Raw genomic sequence first — 22,318 nt, 5'->3', positions numbered from 1 at the left:
AAGGCAGCCAGGAAGCTTACAGCACTTCGCCGTATCTCGCATCTGCTTGACAGTAGGGGTTGCAAGATACTGTACGAGGCACAAGTACGCTCACACCTTGAGTATGCTCCACTTTCTTGGTTTGCCTGTCCCCCCTCTCATCTGCGACTGCTTGACAGAGTAGAGAACAGAGCAAGACGTCTCATCTCTCGCCTGGACCCATCCTGGATGGATCTGTCATTTCAGCAGAGCCTTCAACATAGGAGGGATGTGGGTGGCCTTACTGTTATGTACAAGGCCAATATTGTCAAAATACCACACTTGGATCCACTTCGAGGACAGCGCGAAACAAGCTTTTATGCCACAAGACGGGCAGAAAGCAGCAACTTCACTCTGGCTGTACCCTTCTCCAGAACATCACTCCATCTGAGATCATACATACCCAGGATGACTCGAGTATGGAACACATTCGTTCAGCATAATGATGTCAACGAGATAACGTCAGTTGATCAAATGAAAATGCTGGCCCACAGATGGCTCCAACTTCATCCTGTTCCCTACTTGTATGTCTCATAACAATAAAAATGCTTTCAAATGAGCTGATGTAGGTAACAGCTCTTAGCTTGTCAATAAAGTTAGGAATCCTTAACCTTGTCAAACGATTGCAAAAAAAAAAAAAAAAAAAAAAAAAAAAAAAAAAAAAAAAAAAAAAAAAAAAAAAAAAAAAAAAGAGAGAGAGAGAGAGAGAGGGAGGGAGGGAGGGAGGGAGGGAGAAAGGGAAGGCAAAGAGGGGGAGAAGGGGGAAAGAGGGGGGAGATGGAAGAGCGAGAGGGGAGAGAGGCTAGGGGGGGAGGGAGGGCAGGATGGGAGAGAGGTGGGGAAAGGGGGAGGGGAGAGATAATGGGAGGGGACAGATGTTAGAGGGGGAGAGATGTTAGAGGGGGGGAGATGTGAGAGGTAAGAGATGTTAGAGGGGAAAGATGGGAGAGGGAATAGAGAGAGAGAGATAGGTAGAGAGTGATAGGTAGAGAGAGAGATATAGGTAAAGAGTGAGAGAGGTAGAGATAGGTCTACTTAGTGTGGAAAGAGGGGGGGGGCAGAGGAGAAAGGTTCAGATGGTCAGTTCACAGGACGGTGTGAAATCCTGTGTATGTGTGTTTACAGCTGTGTGTACTACAGCTACAAGTGCTTGTTCCTGTGTGTGTATGTGTGTGTGTATGTGTGTATGTGTGTATGTGTGTGTGTGTGTATGTGTGTGTGTATGTGTGTGTATGTGTGTGTATGTGTGTGTGTGTGTGTGTGTGTATTTGTGTGTGTGTGTGTGTATGTGTGTGTGTGTGTGTGTATGTGTGTGTATGTGTGTGTATGTGTGTGTGTATGTGTGTGTGTATGTGTATGTGTGTATGTGTATGTGTGTGTGCGTGTGTGTGTGTGTGTGTGTGTATGTGCGAGTGTGTGTGTGTGTGTGTGTGTGTGTGTGTGTGTGTGTGTGTGTGTGTGTGTGTGTGTGTGTGTGTGTGTGTGTGTGTGTGTGTGTGTCCCTACCTATTTGTAGTTGCAGGAGTCGATTCAGAGCTTTATAAAATTTGATACAAATTCCTCGCCCCACCTCTTTCTTTTTTTTTTCTCCTATATATTATTTTTGTGATGGAGATATCTCGTGTGTATGGACAGGCCACCTTGAGAGATGGTAATTATAAAGAAAAAGAAACGCCAGCTCTGCTAAAACGAAATCTTAGTAGCTGTTGAACCTTTAATGGAATACCTGGCCGATATTCTCATTCCCATAAAGTCTCCCAGCTGAGGCTGACACATTTCAACTCTGTGCATGAAATTAACCCTTTTGCTGGAAGAGTAATGGGAAGAATGGGTAGCTTTTGCTCCCATTGTGTAGCAATTATACAGAATAGGTCAGTAGCACACTGTTGTATCCAATCTTGCTTTCAATTCCATCTAAGATATTGTAATTCCTACGTAACAGTAACTCCAGCTCTTCCTGGAATGAAATTTTCCAGCTGTCGTAGCTACTGGGCCCCCAGAGGGATGCTTCATCCTCATCTCTCAACTAAGGCTCACATTTTATTACCTGTGTGTCAAAGCCTTCCTGTGTGATGAAATATGACGGACAAACATATCTATGTAATTATCATACAGAATAGCATAGCAACACACTGCGAGTGTATCTACTTTTATAGCAATATTCATACAAACAAATTTACGTCTCTACCGTAGTCAATCACACTGAGTCACTAGGCTGCCGTATTCTGCATAAGATAACAACCGAATAAAATACTTTTATTCAGATCTATATTTTGGTGTTGAAGCAGTTACCATGCTGTGAACAACATGTCCATTACGTGGACATATGCTTCTTCTTTATTTTTTTATATTTTATTTAAAGCAATGCAAATACAAGGTGGTATAAATACACAGAACAGATTAATACACAAGAATCCAAAATGACCCTAAACACGTAATATCCACACCATACATTCCAGTGGTCTTACACTCACACACACCATACATTACAGTGGTCTTACACGCACCATACATTACAGTGGTCTTACACGCACCATACATTACAGTGGTCTTACACTCACACACACCATACATTACAGTGGTCTTACACTCTCACACACCATACATTACAGTGGTCTTACACTCTCACACACACCATGCATTACAGTGGTCTTACACTCACACACACACACCATACATTACAGTGGTCTTACACTCACACACACCATACATTACAGTGGTCTTACACTCTCACACACACCATACATTACAGTGGTCTTACACTCACACACACCATACATTACAGTGGTCTTACACTCTCACACACACCATACATTACAGTGGTCTTACACTCACACACACCATACATTACAGTGGTCTTACACTCTCACACACCATACATTACAGTGGTCTTACTCTCTCACATACACCATACATTACAGTGGTCTTACACTCTCACACACACCATACATTACAGTGGTCTTACACACTCACACGCACCATACATTACAGTGGTCTTACACTCTCACACACACCATACATTACAGTGGTCTTACACTCACACGCACCATACATTACAGTGGTCTTACACTCTCACACGCACCATACATTACAGTGGTCTTACTCTCTCACATACACCATACATTACAGTGGTCTTACACACACCATACATTACAGTGGTCTTACACTCACACGCACCATACATTACAGTGGTCTTACACTCTCACACACACCATACATTACAGTGGTCTTACTCTCTCTCACACACCATACATTAGAGTGGTCTTACACTCTCTCACACACCATACATTACAGTGGTCTTACTCTCTCACACGCACCATACATTACAGTGGTCTTACTCTCACACGCACCATACATTACAGTGGTCTTACTCTCTCACACACACCATACATTACAGTGGTCTTGCACTCTCACACGCACCATACATTACAGTGGTCTTACACTCACGCACCATACATTACAGTGGTCTTACTCTCTCACACGCACCATACATTACAGTGGTCTTACTCTCTCACACGCACCATACATTACAGTGGTCTTACACTCACACACCATACATTACAGTGGTCTTACTCTCTCACACACACCATACATTACAGTGGTCTTACACTCACACACCATACATTACAGTGGTCTTACACTCACACACACACCATACATTACAGTCTTACTCTCTCACATACACCATACATTACAGTGGTCTTACTCTCACACACACCATACATTACAGTGGTCTTACACTCACACACGCACCATACATTACAGTGGTCTTACACACACACACCATACATTACAGTGATCTTACACTCACACCATACATTACAGTGGTCTTACTCTCACACGCACCATACATTACAGTGGTCTTACTCTCACACACACCATACATTACAGTGGTCTTACACTCACACACACCATACATTACAGTGGTCTTACACTCACACACACCATACATTACAGTGGTATTACACACACACACCATACATTACAGTGGTCTTACACTCTCACACACCATACATTACAGTGGTCTTACTCTCTCACACGCACCATACATTACAGTGGTCTTACACTCACACACACCATACATTACAGTGGTCTTACACTCTCACACACACCATACATTACAGTGGTCTTACTCTCACACACACCATACATTACAGTGGTCTTACACTCACACACACCATACATTACAGTGGTCTTACACTCTCACACACACCATACATTACAGTGGTCTTACACTCACACACACCATAAATTACAGTGGTCTTACACTCTCACACACACCATACATTACAGTGGTCTTACACACACACCATACATTACAGTGGTCTTACACTCACACACACCATACATTACAGTGGTCTTACTCTCTCACACGCAACATTCGACATTCATTATTCACAAAAAGCCTAACAATTAGGTCATAAAAGAGTTATAGAATATTATCAACGTATATATTTACAATTTATTCAGTCTGCATCAAATATTACCGCTTTGATATTATATAAACACAGGACAAAATTTAATTCTGGAATAAATCTAAACTTTATAGAATAAGGTTACGTTACAAGTCAAGTATTTCATCTACACCAGGATACACTGGTTAAAGTTCCGGTCATGTCCTTGTGCAGAGCTTGATGAATCTCATCTTTTACCTGGACCTGTATTGCTGCTTAACAAAAAATGAATATGTATTAGCTGACCAAGTAGACAAGAACAAAAACAGTACAAATTACCTGGCTGGTGGTGGTCTACACTTGTCGCACTCCTTCACACATCCACACTTCTCACTGAAACAAAAAGGAAAACGCGTCAACTCCGGGAATTATCACTCGGTAACACTACGCATCACCTCTGTGGAGTAAACAACACTCTGTAGCAATACATGACACGTTTGGAGTTACATCACTCAGAAGAAGAGCTACAGAGCAGCGGAACTTACTTGGCTGGACAAGCATCTTTGAAGTATCTAGCTCAACTAGATACAATTAAGGCAGTAACTATATTCAAAGGTACACTGATGCTAATTTATAAACTACCCAGGCGGGAAACGGCCGTTCGCACGCGCGCGCGCGCGTGTGTGTGTGTGTGTGTGTGTGTGTGTGTGTGTGTGTGTGTGTGTGTGTGTGTGTGTGTGTGTGTGTGTGTGTGTGTACTCACCTAGTTGTACTCACCTAGTTGAGGTTGCAGGGGTCGAGTCCAAGCTCCTGGCCCCGCCTCTTCACTGGTCGCTACTAGGTCACTCTCCCTGAACCATGAGCTTTATCGTACCTCTGCTTAAAGCTATGTATGGATCCTGACTCCACTACATCGCTTCCCAAACTATTCCACTTCCTGACTACTCTGTGGCTGAAGAAATACTTCCTAACATCCCTTTGATTCATCTGTGTCTTCAACTTCCAACTGTGTCCCCTTGTTACTGTGTCCAGTCTCTGGAACATCCTGTCTTTGTCCACCTTGTCAATTCCTCTCAGTATTTTGTAAGCCGTTATCATGTCCCCCCTATCTCTCCTGTCCTCCAGTGTCGTCAGGTTGATTTCCCTTAACCTCTCCTCATAGGACATACCTCTTAGCTCTGGGACTAGTCTTCTTGCAAACCTTTGCACTTTCTCTAGTTTCTTTACATGCTTGGATAGGTGTGGGTTCCAAACTGGTGCCGCATACTCCAATATGGGCCTAACGTACACGGTGTACAGGGTCCTGAACGATTCCTTATTAAGATGTCGGAATGCTGTTCTGAGGTTTGCCAGGCGCCCATATGCTGCAGCAGTTATTTGGTTGATGTGCGCTTCAGGAGATGTGCCTGGTGTTATACTCACCCCAAGATCTTTTTCCTTGAGTGATGTTTGTAGTCTCTGACCCCCTAGACTGTACTCCATCTGCGGTCTTCTTTGCCCTTCCTCAATCCTCATGACTTTGCACTTGGTGGGATTGAACTCCAGGAGCCAGTTGCTGGACCAGGTCTGCAGCCTGTCCAGATCCCTTTGTATTTCTGCCTGGTCTTCGATCGAATGAACTCTTCTCATCAACTTCACGTCATCTGCAAACAGTGACACCTCGGAGTTTATTCCTTCCGCCATGTCGTTCACAAATACCAGAAACAGCACTGGTCCTAGGACTGACCCCTGAGGGACCCCGCTGGTCACAGGTGTCCACTCTGACACCTCGCCTCGTACCATTACTCGCTGCTGTCTTCCTGACAAGTATTCCCTGATCCATTGCAGTGCCTTCCCTGTTATTCCTGCTTGGTCCTCCAGTTTTTGCACTAATCTCTTGTGTGGTACTGTGTCAAACGCCTTCTTGCAGTCTAAGAAAATGCAATCCACCCACCCCTCTCTCTCTTGTCTTACTGCTGTCACCATGTCATAGAACTCCAGTAGGTTTGTGACACAGGATTTCCCGTCTCTGAAACCATGTTGTCTGCTGGTGATGAGATCATTCCTTTCTAGATGTTCCACCATTCTTCTCCTGACAATCTTTTCCATGATTTTGCATGCTATATATGTCAGTGACACTGGTCTGTAGTTTAGTGCTTCATGTCTGTCTCCTTTTTTAAAGATTGGTACCACATTTGCCGTCTTCCATGCCTCAGGCAATCTCCCTGTTTCGATAGATGTATTGAATATTGTTGTTAGGGGTACACATAGTGCCTCTGCTCCCTCTCTCAGGACCCATGGAGAGATGTTATCTGGCCCCATTGCCTTTGAGGTATCTAGCTCACTCAGAAGCCTCTTCACTTCTTCCTCGGTTGTGTGTACTGTGTCCAGCACATGGTGGTGTACCCCACCTCTCCGTCTTTCTGGAGCCCATTCTGTCTCCTCTGTGAACACTTCTTTGAATCTCTTGTTGAGTTCCTTACATACTTCACTGTCATTCTTGTTGTCTCTCCTCCTTCCTTCCTTAGCCTGATTACCTGGTCCTTGACGGATGTTTTCTTCCAGATGTGGCTGTATAACAGCTTCGGGTCAGATTTGGCTTTTGCTGCTATGTCGTTTTCATATTGACGTTGGGCCTCCCTTCTTATCTGTGCATATTCGTTTCTGGCTCTACGACTGCTCTCCTTATTCTCCTGGGTCCTTTGCCTTCTATATTTCTTCCATTCCCTAGCACACTTGGTTTTTGCCTCCTTGCATCTTTGAGTGAACCATGGGCTCATCCTGGCTTTTTCATTATTCCTGTTACCCTTGGGTACAAACCTCTCCTCAGCCTCCTTGCACATTGTGACTACATATTCCATCATCTCATTAACTGGTTTCCCTGCCAGTTCTCTGTCCCACTGAACCTCATTCAGGAAGTTCCTCATTCCTGTGTAGTCCCCTTTCCTGTAGTTTGGTGCCATTCGCCCTGGCCTTCCTGCTTCCCCCTCCACTTGTAGCTCTACTGTGTATTCGAAGCTCAAAACCACATGATCGCTGGCCCCAAGGGGTCTTTCATATGTGATGTCCTCAATATCTGCACTACTCAAGGTGAATACAAAGTCCAGTCTTGCTGGTTCATCCTCTCCTCTCTCTCTTGTAGTGTCCCTTACGTGTTGGTACATGAAGTTCTCCAGTACCACCTCCATCATCTTAGCCCTCCATGTATCTTGGCCCTCATGTGGCTCCAAGTTCTCCCATTCGATCTCCTTGTGGTTAAAGTCGCCCATGATCAGGAGCTTTGCCCTGCATGTATGAGCTCTTCTGGCCACTGCAGCCAGTGTGTCAACCATCGCTCTATTGCTCTCGTCATACTCTTCCCTTGGCCTCCTGCTGTTCTGTGGTGGGTTATACATCACTGCAATTATCACCTTGGGACCTCCAGAGTGAAGCGTTCCCGCTATGCAATCACTTTCTTCTCCGCTGTCTCCTCTCTCCAGCTCATCAAAATTCCATCGGTGTTTGATCAGCAATGCCACTCCCCCCCCCTGTTCCTTCTGTCTTTCCTCAGGATCTGGTATCCTGTTGGGAAGATGGCATCTGTTATCATACCTGTAAGCTTGGTTTCTGTGATTGCTATGATGTCTGGTGATGCCTCTGACTCTTTCCTGCCACTCCTCCCACTTGTTTGTTATTCCATCAGCGTTTGTGTACCATACCTTCAGTTTCCTTTCCAACACTGTGGTTTGGGGGGCCTGTGGGGGTGGGAGACCTGGTAGCATACTGTGGGATTCTATGGTTGGGGGTTGGGTGGAAGCTGTGGGTATGGATTGTATTGTGTGTTGGGATGGTGTGATAGGTTGGGGGGTTCTGAGGATAGTTGTGTGTGTGCTTGCTCTTGCTGCTCTGTTCTGCTCTGACTGACCTCTGCTGGTTCCATCCTTGTCTCCTTTCCTAGCTCCTTTCGCTTTTTTGTCCTCTCCCTCAGCTGATGTCTCTCTTTTTGTGTTCTGTCTCTGTCTAGGAACACCTTCTTGTACTCTTCCGAGCTTCTCAACCGTGGTTTTTCTTGGAGGATCCTGTTCCACACTGTTTCTGTCCTGACAATCAGCTTGATCGGTCAGTTTCTCCCCTTCAAGTACCCCCCTATTCTCTGAAAATTTACAATCTCGTCCATGTCTTCTCCCCCTATTTCCGTGATGATTTTCTCAATCTCCTTTCTTTCTTCCTGCCGTCTTTCAGTGTGTGTCCTTTCCTCTCTCTCCCGAAGCCCATGGATAAACACTGATTTTGCCCTTTCCTCCTCCCATTGCCTCTCCCTCTGTGACTCTGGTTCCTGTCTGTATGTGGTCATTTTCTCCCTTGATTTTTCCAGTGGCTCTTGGTAGCATGGTTGTGCCTCAGCATTCGACCTATCTCCCTCTCCATCTGCACCCATCTGCTCTTCCCTTCCACTCCCTGGCCCTTCTTTGCAGGCTGATAGGACCTTAGCATATTTCATATCTCTTTCCTTCCTGTTCAGCCTCTCAGCTTCGTATGGTGTGTCTTCTCTGGTCACTACCCCTGAGACTTGCTTCAGCCTGTTTACCTCAAATTCTAGGACCTTTACCCTGGCTACTGCAGTTTCGACTTTTGCCTCCCAATTCTTCGTCTCCTTCTCCAACCTCTTTTCCCATTTCACAGAGAGCTCTTTCTCCATTTTTTCAGAAAGCTCTCCTAATTTTCTCTCCCATTCTTGCTCTATCCTTTTCCACTGCTCCTCCATCCATTCCTCCCTACCAGTACCATTGTCATCTGATCCCTGTGAGTCCCAACCATTTTTTTTTTTTTAGTAAAAGAGAAAGTGAAAAAGAAAAAGGGGAGAGAGTGAGAGAGAGGGAGAAAGAGAGAAGGGGAGGGTAGAAGGAGGGGAAAAGGGGGAGAAAGTGAGAGAGAGAGAGGGGGGGAGTGACAAGGAAAGAGAGGGAGAGAGAGGGAGAGGGAAAGAGTGAGAGGAAGAGAGGATGAGAGAAAGGGAGAGAGAGAGAGAGAGAGAGAGAGAGAGAGAGAGAAAGGGTTAGAGGGTCACTTCACAGGAAGGTGTGAAATCCTGTATATGGGTGTGTGTGTGTCTGTATGTGTGTATGTGTGTGTGTGTGTGTGTGTGTGTGTGTGTGTGTGTGTGTGTGTGTGTGTGTGTGTGTGTGTCCGAATAGGTAAAACTTGTGATTTTGGTTTAAATAGCAACGCTCCTCTTGCTGAATAAGGCAAGCGAAAAATTGTGTAATAATTTCGCAAAAATCATTCTGAACTTAACGAAAAAAAATATATTTCATTGTGTTTATTATTAAATAATTGTAAACTTATCTAAAATATATTTAGTTGGGTTTGGTTAAATTAAATTTCATTTGTCATAATAATGTTAGGTAAGTTTTCTAAGGTTCTTTTGGTACAAAATTTCGAATTTTTACAGGAACATAAATGAAAAAAAATATCTTTAAACGTATAAGAGAAAATTTTAGAAAGGACTTTATTTTAAATGAGTTCTTGCAAATCGACCAATTTTACCTATTCGGCACGACACACACACACAATGTATATATATATATATATATTATATATATATATAATATATATATATATATATAATATATATATATATATATAATATATATATATATAAAATATAGGGAGGTACCACCTCTAGAACTGTCATGGGGACCCTCATCCTCAGAGAAAAGAATAAACTTGCTTCAGGGAAAACTCAAGATTCTCCCTGAAGCTGTTTGAGAATTTTCTCCTACCACCCCCTATATTATGTATATATATTTTATTTAAAGACAAAATACATTGACGAAACATTCACAAAAATATGATACAAAGTAAAACAACATAGGTAACTCAGAGCTACATCTCGAATACTTCGTTCAGCTCCCCTGCGGTGGGCCGCGTGCCCAGAATGCTGCAGGCATTTCCTCTCTGGATCGCAACACTGAGTCTCTGAAAGAGGAAGCTGGTCGCCCTGTGGTCCTTGGTTTCTATGATGAGCTTTTCACCCAGCTCTTTGAGGAACTTTAGAGCACACTTGCCCCATGCTCCAAGGGTCTCCGACCCTATTGGAATGAAGTTATAGCAAGGGGGAAGGTTTTCATATTTTCGGATCTTCTGGGTCTCCCTGTGGCTGGCAGCTCCACCCCCTTCCACTACAGAGTATGGCAAGTAGGTATCTGCCAATGTGGCAGCACAGGTGTAGTCCCAGGCAATCTGCTTTCCATCCTTCCAGGGTAGCATAGTGGCTCCATCAGGACGCTTTTGACTTCCATCAGACCTCTGTACTTGGGGTTCCCGTTGAGCTGGGCAACGGGCTGTGGCGAGGCTTCTCTTTATTATGTCATTGATCTCCTCATGTCTGGCATACTTCCCTTCTGCTGTGTGACACACGAGACCATGGAGTCCGAATTGATCAGCTGTCGCCCTGCCGCAAATACACCTATGTTCGGTGAGGATGGGGGCGGCTAGGCGAAGAGCAACACCAATCCGAATGGCCTGTGGGTCGAGACGGGTGCCCAGGGAGGAATTGGGAACAGCTAACAGGAAATATATATATATATATATATATATATATATATATATATATATATATATATATATATATATATATATATATATATATATATATATATATATGTCGTGCCGAATATGTAAAACTGGCCAATTAGCAAGAACTCATTTAAAATTAAGTCCTTTCTAAAATTTTCTCTTATACGTTTAAAGATGTATTTTTTTCATTAATGTTGATGTAAAAATTTAAAATTTTGCACCAAAAGGAACTTAGAAAACTTACCTAACCTTATTATAACAAGCTCAATTTATTTTAGCCTAACCCAACTAAATATATTTTAGATTTGTTTACAATAATTTAATACTAAACAAACAGTGAAATATTTTTTTCGTTAGGTTCAGAATGATTTTGGCGAAATTATTGCATACACAAATTTTCACTTGTCTTATATGGCAAGATGAGCGTTGCTATTTAAGCCAACATCGCAAGTTTTTCCTATTCGGCACGACATATATATATATATATATATATATATATATATATATATATATATATATATATTGGTAGGCAGTAAATACCAAGGGAGGTACTACCGTCTTGGCAAGTGTGAAACGGAAACCTGTAATTGTTTTACATGATGGTAGGATTGCTGGTGTCTTTTTGCTCTCATATACACGCGGAATAACAGGTATATCTTCCTATTTTTACGTACACTTCCTCTTATCTCCTTGGGAGTGGGGAAAAGAATTCTTCCTCCGTAAGCAATGCGTGTCGTAAGAGGCGACTACAATGCAGGGAGCAAGAGGCTAATAACCCCTTCTGTATATATTACTAAATTTAAAAATATAAACTTTTGTTTTTCTTTTTAGGTCACAGGTTTCGAGGGCTGTTCTACCACCGGAGTCCGGGAGTAAAATAGCCATTTATAATTTATCCGGCAGACTTCTGCTCCCACTAATTTGTACCTAATATTCATCTTTTGTGTCTCCTAGTTTTTATATAATTTTCCTCACTGTTCTGTCTCCTAGTTAACTTCCCCCTCTCTCATCCTCATCATTAACATCGCTATTGCATGCAGGTTGCAAGAGATCAACTCGCGTTGAACAGCTTTCCCTTCCTGGGTAATTCTGGAGCGTCAAATGCCAGTTGTTGATCATGTTTGGGTGAACCACATAACACCTTCCCCACCGGTGCTGCTTCTGCTCCTGTTAGTGATGGTGGTAGTAGTGGTGTAGCTGTTGGTGCTGTTGCTGCTGGTGCTCTGCTGCTGCTTTTGCTGTTGGTACTGCTATTGATAATGTTGCTGTTGCTGATGCTGAAACTGGGGGAAGGAGGGTGATGATGCTGCCGTCATGTCTCCCTGCTGTGAGAACCTTACTGGTACTGTGACGTTCATTATGAGTGCTTTTCCTTCATATTTAATTTCTACCTTAAAAATGGAGAGGTGTAAACTTGTTACATTACATAAAGTATTATAAACAAGTCACAGCTCTTGAGTTATTGATTCCAACGTGATGCGAGAACAGCGTTCTGTCACACACTATCATGCATACTGTCGTACAACGCGTGGGGAATAGACGGCAAACAGGTTCGATCCAAGGGGAGGATTGTTTCACTTGCTTGGATCAAGAACCCTTTACCAGCAAACAGGCACCCCCTTGACTGGGTCCAGTGTAAAAACTGGCTACACTTGCAGTAACGTGGGCCAGTAACAGCACATCGCAGCATACATACGTACACACACACACACACACACACACACACACACACACAGCCAATACTAATACAACTTGTTTTGTTTTGCAAGGGAGGTAAAACTATATAGAACCACCCTTTCCCCTGCTGCCTACACTCACAGGTAAGGTGTAATGTGTGTCTGCCAAGGTAGGTGGTAGGCTCGTAGCATACTACAACACTACAGTGTGTGGCAGCCAGTGTTGGATCCCCAAAATGCTACACAACCACAGATTGTGGCAACCTGAGTGTTAGGTCCCCAGCACCTCGTCTTAATAAGGTACGGTCGTCTTAAGAAAGCTGGGGCGGTGGCATTCTTTGTGGTGTCCATTCATTGGAGGCGTCGAGAGGTTGGCGAGCAGGTGGGTGGGCAGGGGATTGAGCAGGTGGGTGGGCAGGGGATTGAGCAGGTGGGTGGGCAGGGGATTGAGCAGGTGGGTGGGCAGGGGATTGAGCAGGTGGGTGGGCAGGGGGATCTTGTAGATGATCGAACAGGTGAGTGGGGAGGGGATCTCATAAGTGATCGAGCAGGTGGGTGCACACGCTGGGTTAGGGATAGATGGACGGGACAGTGCAATAGAAGAATGACAAGATCCTGCTACCACAGCCATACTGCTACCCTAGTAAACAATGATGCAGAAAAAAATTCAGTTAAAAGGATGAGCCAGGAACCAAAACACTATCTCCCCTCCCCGCCTCCATAGAGGAAAATAAATCAGTGACTACATAAACATGCAAATACACTATCCTATTTACAAGGGAAAAAATGATGCCTGGTATTGGATGTAATAATGGTATACATTACTGATAAGCAGATAGGTAAGACACATTTGAGACTGTTGAAGGTATCTTTAGTCCTAGTCGGTCTGCTTACACAGCAGACTTCATCAGTCAAATATAGAGGTTGCAAATATGGAGACAGAAGAACCTTGAATAGCTTGAAGTGGTCAGTCCCTCAGCCTGGCGACGTATTCAACTTCACAGTCAAACTATTTATTCAACGTTGATGGACAGATAACATCATATTTACCTCTTCGTTGTTTCTGCTGTCTCTATTTTTGCCATCTCTACATTCCACTGATGAAGCCTACTGTGCAGGCGAAACGTTTCGGAATAAAGATACCTAAATGTTGCAAGTGTCTAACAAACTTAGTACTGAGAAGAAAATCCAATTTTTGGAGATCGCGCAAATTCGATAGTCAGTATCAAAGAAAATCGGACAGAAGAGGAATAAAAGTCAGAAAAGAAGACCTAGGAAAGGAAAATGAAACCGAAGGGGAACTTAACAGGAAAAACGCCTATCTCAGAAGTAGCAACTACATAAACACTTAACAAAAGCCTATGAAATGCCACAAAGCTCCACAGAAACTCTTTGAACATCATCTCTAAATGTGAAATAAGAAAATATGTACGGAAAAGCGCTAGTTAATAAAGACTCACATAGTAGTACTCGAATGCAGGTGGAGTCACCTACAAAGTGAGGTTTTAAAAGAGTAGGGAAGGGAAATCCCTGAAAATATAGTTATCAGAGAAGAAACTCCCAGTAATAATAAATGCAATATTCCCAGAGGGGCACCAAATAAGAAAAGGTAAACAAAGAAAGAGTATCAGTGAGAAGTCACAGAGAATTTGATGAACTAGGAACCCTTACACGTTTTCAAGAACTATTTTATTTTAATCACTAAACTCGAATCTACCATATTAGTTCTCACGAGCTAATATTGTAGGTTCTGTAATATCTGGAGAGACGATAGTAACAATGGCAGTGGCATAATTCACAGCCAGATAATAGGATGCCAAAGGAGGAGTATGACAACCAGGACAATGATTCATATAATGATATGTTTTTTTTAACATACTTAACTCCGCCCCTTTCCTGTTAACTCTATCAATGTGGAATTATTTATACCCGTGTGTGGCATCCAGCAGGTATGTCCAATTTTTCAGAGTGAACCATGTTTCCTGGTAGAAATGATAATGTAGAAAGAAATGGTGGAAAGTGAGTATAAGGAAATAGGATTACAATAAGGAGGAACATGATAGCATGAAAGTTTTTTCTGATAATGAAATAGGAAAGGAACCTGGAGGGCAGGACTGTACAAGAAAGTATGGAGGTAATGGAGTCAAAGGATCAAAACCTCATTATAAAGAAAAAGAAAAACAGAGTCAATGATTCAACCAGAAATAGAGAAAATTCAAGGGCAGATGCTAGAGGGCCTCGAAGAAATACAAAGCATATCAAAATGGAAAAGAAAGGAAGTAGGAGAGCAAGTAACAAATATGCGATGATACGAAGGAATGCTGGAAAAAAAAACAGAAAAGACCAAAATTGAACTCAAGTTACTCCACCACCACATAAAAAAGATGAATGTAGGGCCAACTGATAAAGCTGAAAATTGTGTGGGAAGCTAATGAAGGACGACGGAAAATTCTCTGAGGAGCTTATCACAGATGTCGGCACAGAGGAAAGCGCTACTTGAAGGGACTATAATCAGAACATACTGACAAGAGTTAGAAAGCATCAATACAACAAAAGAAGTGATGAAACTAGTACAAGAGCATGACGTAACAAGGCAATGGTACCAGACAACAGGCTCATCTAAGTCCTTAACTGCCATCTATGTCCCCTGACTCCCTCCTGCGTCGCAAACAACCTGGATTTATCAACACCATTTGAGTATTTTATGCACACACACACAGACAGACAGACAGACAGACAGACAGACAGACAGAGAGAGAGACAGAGAGACAGAGAGACAGAGAGACAGAGACAGAGAGACAGAGACAGAGAGACAGAGACAGAGAGACAGAGAGAGAGAGAGACAGACAGAGAGAGAGAGAGAGAGAAAATAATATCTATACGTGGTTGCAGAGGTCCATCCATAGCTGTGTGCATGTTAATAACACCTGTGGCTATGAAGAAGGGTGAGAGCAAAGCGTGATGAGTCAGGATGGGTGAGAACAGGTGTACCATCCTACAGACCATCGTCTCCATACTACACACTAGGCAGCCAGGGCAGGCAACCAACTCGATACAAGAAAACACACTTCAGGGAATGGTAGGCCGGTACAGGTCGTCAATCTACAACACAACTTTTACGAACCTCCCCCCTACTTGCTGCTCATCCTTCTCTGCCACACACCCAGCTAGATGAGGTGGAGTTACCCAGGTGGTGTGAGCTTGAAGTGTATTGACAATTATTATCGCTATTTTTATTCCCGGAGAAGAGCTAAACCTGCGTTATACAGAGCTTGGCGAATAAAAACAATATTCAAGTCTGATACGAATAAGGTAAGACAGATGGAATTCCTTGGATCAAGAGCTCTTAGCAGTATCAGGAGTATGGAATGACAGGTAGACGTGATGAAGCTGTTAGTACTGTGTTGATCACGCCGGGCATGTCAGCTTTAAGAGCCTAGCACCTAGTCTCCCCCTCCCCCCCGACACCTTGTGTCATCTACTGGAGCACTGACACCTGTGTACCGTGTTGAAAGCGAGTTATGACACCCTCCGCACCTGGCACCTTGTGTCACCTGTTGTGTGCATGTTTGGAGAGGTGAAAGGGCATAAGGGAAGCAGCAGGTGGAGAGGCGGTGTTGGCAGGGTATGGAGGGCGGAGGCAGGATGAAATGGGTGGAGAGAGACAGGATGAGAGGGATGAAGAGTGGCAGGATGAGAGGGGGTGAAGAGAGGCAGGATGAGAGAGGTGAAGAGGCAGGATGGGAGAGGTGAAGATGCAGGATGGGAGGGGTGAAGAGAGGCAGGATGGGAGGGGTGAAGAGAGGCAGGATGAGAAGGGGTGAAGAGAGGCAGGATGAGAAGGGGTGAAGAGAGGCAGGATGAGAAGGGGTGAAGAGAGGCAGGATGAGAAGGGGTGAAGAGAGGCAGGATGAGAAGGGGTGAATAGAGGCAGGATGAGAAGGGGTGAATAGAGGCAGGATGAGAAGGGGTGAAGAGAGGCAGGATGAGAAGGGGTGAAGAGAGGCAGGATGGGAGGGGTGAAGAGAGGCAGGATGGGAGGGGTGAAGAGAGGCAGGATGGGAGGGGTGAAGAGAGGATGCAGTCTAGAAAGCAAGTTATACGTAAAATTATAATAGACATTCTTATATAATATATATTTTTATACATATTCTAGCTGAAAAAGTAACAATACTCTAACATGTTAAGGCTTCTGGCAGGAAGAGAGAGGTGTAGGAAGGCAGGAAAAGAGGGGCAACGAAAGGCAGGAAGAGTGGGGGGAGGATAAAGGATGTAAGGAATAATTACCGTAAAACACCAGAAAATACGATAAAGGGATAGTGAAAATGACGGCTTCCTTGTTGACTACCTGGTCACCCGGGAGTGTTGCTTGCGGCAGGCAGGCAGGCAGGCAGGCAGGCCTACATAACCATCGCAGCCCAGTTGATCTGGCACTTGTAAGAGGTAACGGTCCGGTTTTCTCTTGAAAACCTCTCTTTGTTCCGAGAAAATAAAAAGTTTCTGCAAGAGATATCTGATCAGTCAGGCTGTGGCGGAGATGCGGGGCTACGAACTGCAAGTAGTAACAGCCTGGCAAACTAGGTGGTCATCAGAAAAGTCTGGCCAGAGGAGCTGTGGCAGTAAAAAACAAATTCGAAACCGTTCACAGGTATATCACAAGCACTCAAACACTGGAGTGAGAGGCGTCGTGAATTCATCACGTGAGCAGATCCACCGCTGTGTCTACCCTGGTGTGATACTCAGTCTTAGGTCAGGCAAGGGCGAGACATAGAGCAAAACATCAGATGGAAAGGAGGGAGGGAAAAAGGTGGAGAAGAGCAAGGAGCGCAGGTGGACGGATGCGTAGGAGATAAAGGGAGTGGAGAAGGACGAGAAGTGTGGAGATGGAGTGAGGATAATGCATGGAGAGAGGGGGAAAAGGGAGAAAATGGTGTGGAAATAGAAGAGTGTGATGAGATAATCAGTTGGGATCATGTAATTAAGGCTTCATTTATTTGTATTTGCCAAAAATTGATACATATGCAGTGCTGCTATCCTATTCGCTATGATGGTTACACTGTAGGTACAAGAGATACCTATCATAATTACTGAGGGTATACAAGCAAGATAGCTGAGTTTCCCTGTCATATTCCATCACACATGAAGGATTACTTACATAGTGTAGAAATGTGTCCACCTGAGCTGGGAGACTTCAGTAGGGTGATGAGGATATTGTCAAGAATTCCATTAAGGGTTCAGCAGTTATGGTTGAAGGAGGATATGAAGAAACGAAGACGAGCAGATGAAAGATGTGAGAGATAAAGGAGAGAGAAGAGAGAGTCACTGACCCCCACAAATGACTGTAAAAATAAAGCTTCACACTAAATTAGGACATAAGAAGCATCATGAGTTGACTCTGCCCAGATGATGACCCTATGAAGGTAATTAACCTCTCTCCTTCGGCAAGTATTGTTTTCCAAGGCACCCTCTCTCCAGCACACACCTTCCCAGGTATCCTCCCTCAGCATGTCTCCCCATGTACCCTCCCCAGCATTACGGTGTTCACTAATCCCCTAGTAACAGCAAGTAAAATAACCTAAATACCCAGGTATCTTACTAAATAAAAGCATTTCAGATTCAAACAACTCAGCTGGAAGCACCACGTTAAGGCGAGCAAGAACATCGTGCTACAAGTGCTCGAACACACTGAAGCTTACAAATAACGCTGTAAGGAAGGTCAGAAAGGGCGGGTGGCTGCGGTGGACGTTCTTCACACTAGTCCTGGTGTCAGATCCAAACAACGTACTAAAGAAATGACACACTGAAAACCAAGCTTTCATTGGGGCAACGTTTCGTTGTGTAAAGCCTCATTAAGTCATAACGTGAGTGAAATGAAACTTTTCTTTTTTTCCAATAAAAGCTTATTCTGCAATGTGCATCTTTTTTTTTCACTGGTCGAGGCGTCAGTGAGTGAGCACCGGAATGTTGTTACAGGCAGGGTCTCTAGGAAAGCAAACACCACAAGGAAATATGTCAAGTAAAACACGTGTACGGATAAAGCTACGAGATCGGTACACTACATCATGTTTGACCTGTACTTCAATGGTTAGAGTAGTCAGCTCACAACCTAAAGGTCCTTAGGCAAGGAGAGGCCAATGGACAAATCTCATTACACCTAGTGCTCGTTTACCTAGCAGTAAATAGATACGTATCGGTTTGTTAGTCAACTGTTATGCCGCATCCTGGGGAATAAACAAAGGTTGAATAACAGTACTTAGCCAGTAACGATAAACTATATAAGAAAAAAGTATTTCACATAGCAGCTTTTACGATTTTAGTCGAGTTGTAGTGTGTGGACGAAGACAGGATCCCACACTAAAACACTATCTTTTATTAACCTAAACTTCAACGCGTTACAGGCAAGTCCAAACAAATAAACTGGTAGAAATAGCACATTACTCTCATAATAATTATTATAATCATGGGGAAGCGCTAAACCCATAGGATTATACAGCGCAAGTGGGGGGGGGGTGGAAGGCATTCAGGCTCAATTCAGGGAAACGGAGCACAGATCTAATTCCCTAGATCAAGAGCCCTTCACCAGCGTCAAGGAACCTCCCTTGAGGGGATTACTCTCATAAGCTATCTGGAATCTGGAGATTATCCAGTTTGCATCAAATAATAACCTAGACAATGACTGTGATCTATGTAGACTTCTGTAATATCCAGAGATATAATTAGTTGTACTCCAGGGTCTGATAAAAACCCCTTTTGACCTATGTAATTATTTTCCATTGGGCAACCATGGGATACACACAAGCCCAAACTACCACTACAAGGTAACGATGGGGATACATAAAGAACTATCAAACTACCACCACAAGGCAACCATGGGGATAAATGAACTATCAAACTACCATCACAAGGCAACGACGAGGATACATAATTACCAAACTACCATCACAGGGTAACCATAGGGATACATCAGAGGGTAACCCGGTGGTCTGGTGGCTAAAACTCCCGCTTCACACACGGAGGGCCCGGGTTCGATTCCCGGCGGGTGGAAATTCCGACACGTTTCCTTACACCTATTGTCCCGTTCACCTAGCAGCAAATAGGTACCTGGGTGTTAGTCGACTGGTGTGGGTCGCATCCTGGAGGACAAGATTAAGGACCCCAATGGAAATAAGTTAGTCCTCGATGACGCACTGACTTTCTTGGGTTATCCTGGGTGGTTAACCCTCCGGGGTTAAAAATCCGAACGAAATCTTATCTTATCTTAACCATGGCTGTTGACTCACGGCGCATACGCAAGGCGCATGGGAGTCCGTGACGTCATGGTTAGCAAGAGAGCCGGACTATAAATGGTATTTGAATGACTTAGTTACTTAGATACTACACAAGTTTCTCTGTTGACAACATAAACTATCGAACTACCATCACAGGTTAACCTTCTTGGAGAGAGGATTTGGGTATTATATTATTATGATTAAGCTCTACACACACGGGTTATACAGCGCTTGGGGGATGGGAGGTTATAATTAAGTTTATTCAGGTATACACAAATACAGTTACATAGATTATCATACATAGCATGTGTAAAAAACCTAGGATAATCCAAAAAAAAGTCATTGATTTATTTCCACTGGGGTCCTTCTTTGAGCCCAGAAATGAGGGTGGCTCCAATTCCTTGGATCAAAATGTCTTGACTAGGATCCATCGCGTGGCAGGGTGAAGTACATGTACACGTGCCATGCCTGGGTCAAGTGTTCATCCTTCACAAACAAGAGCAACAACTCTGCCTGGCAGCCCACATCAACAAACATCTTCACAAGGACTGTATTTACAAACGTTGCCATGGCAACAAATATCTATGTTTTTATAGCTGATACAGTTGTATCATGATCACTTTCTTAAATACACAAGATAATTAGTAATAGTCCAAGAGAACGGGAGAGCAGAGCTACTAACAGAAGCCTCGCCTCAGGGAAGACCGTAGCTCAGTGGTCAGAGCATTCGACTTAATAAAATGGTTCTGGCTTCGTCCCATGGAAACAATTATGCGTAAAAGTTTTTTCTTTGCCCAGAGAGTGAGGTTATTGCGCAGCGCTGCTCATGTAAGTGAACATACCACCATTAGGATGTAATACGACAATGGCAATATCTACTCTTTCCTTGGCTGTTGCAACATTCAGGTATGACTACCTTTACAAATTGTCCTTATCTAATTGCAGGAAATCCTGCATAGTGCCAGTATATATTTATCCTAATCTCCGCACACACTTTACATTGTCTTTCCTCTTTTGAAATTGCTCGACCATTCTTTCTCTGACTTACTATACACTATTTCTTAACGTATCTAAGGTTTAGCGCTTCCTCAGACACTACTCTGCGGAAGACTTTTTTTTTTATATATATATGATGGAAAACTTACCATTACTTCATATGATGTGATCTTTATTTTTTACTGTAAGGGCCGGTAAGCCAGCGGAAGGCCTAGTCATGTGACCAAAATCACCACTGAATAGATCATCACATGGCAAAGACTCGCATCAGGAGAAATGTTTATATTTCTTCTGACAAAGATAATATCAACAAATTAATGCATCTCTCCCATTGTTTCCAACCTCTAGATATTTAATATGCATTTCTCTTAAAATGTGCCGTAGTCCTACTAAGCTCCCTGGAAATGCAGCATATATAACTGAAGAACAACCACTTCTATGTCAAATAGTTTAGAACTTGCCTCACTCACTCATAAATGCTAAGTCGAGTAAACACACACTAATAAGATGCTAAAGTATGTGCGAGCAACCTAACAATTAACATCTATTAATGTCTCCCAGTAGCGTACTGCTCGGACAAGCTTCAACCTCAGTAGAGCTCTTCATCAAGTCGTATGACAAAGCTCTAAACATTTGAGCAAAACGATGCAATAAAAACTTTTTATGCAACGTCCTTAACATCTATAATACCCATTCTCCAGCTAACTGATTTCAATTGGAAGCATTAGTGGATGACGTTAGCAGTAAACCCGTCATCACCTTTTGGACACTGATACCAGGCATATCTATACTGAGCCCAATTATGCATATCATGATACCAGGCATATCTATACTGAGCCCAATTATGCATATCAGCTTAATCTATGTACAGAATATAAAGCATCCTACATCTTTGATACCTTTATTATATATATATATATATATATATATATATATATATATATATATATATATATATATATATATATTATATATATATATATGTCGTGCCGAATATGTAAAACTGGTCAATTAGCAAGAACTCATTCAAAATTAAGTCCTTTCTAAAATTTTCTCTTATACGTTTAAAGATATATTTTTTTCATTAATGTTAATGTAAAAATTTTTAATTTTGCACCAAAAGAATCTTAGAAAACTGACCTAACCTTATTATAACAAGAATAATTTATTTTAGCCTAACCCAACTAAATATATTTTAGATTTCTTTACAATAATTTAATACTAAACAAACACAGTGAAATATATTTTTTTCGTTAGTTTCAGAATGATTTTGGCGATATTATTGCATACATAAATTTTCGCTTGTCCTATATGGCAAGATGAGCGTTGCCATTTAAGCCAAGATCGCAAGTTCTGCCTATTCGGCACGACATATATATATATATATATATATATATATATATATATATATATATATATATATATATAT

At 42.8% G+C, this 22,318-nt stretch overlaps 1 protein-coding gene across 3 annotated transcripts in view; it reads right to left on the bottom strand.

Annotated features, from left to right (window-relative positions):
- The window catches only part of MESR3 (misexpression suppressor of ras 3), a 276,810-nt gene that overhangs the window by 44,458 nt on the left and 210,034 nt on the right, over positions 1-22,318 (bottom strand). For all 3 annotated transcript variants that reach the window (XM_053777167.2, XM_053777169.2, XM_053777168.2), the window contains one exon: positions 4,752-4,805. The gene's annotated coding sequence lies outside the window, so the exon portion shown is untranslated. The remainder of the gene's footprint in view (positions 1-4,751; positions 4,806-22,318) is intronic.

This window comes from Cherax quadricarinatus, chromosome 21 (assembly GCF_038502225.1).
Source record: "Cherax quadricarinatus isolate ZL_2023a chromosome 21, ASM3850222v1, whole genome shotgun sequence".
Lineage (NCBI taxonomy): Eukaryota > Metazoa > Arthropoda > Malacostraca > Decapoda > Parastacidae > Cherax > Cherax quadricarinatus.
This window is presented reverse-complemented; position numbering and strand designations above follow the sequence as displayed.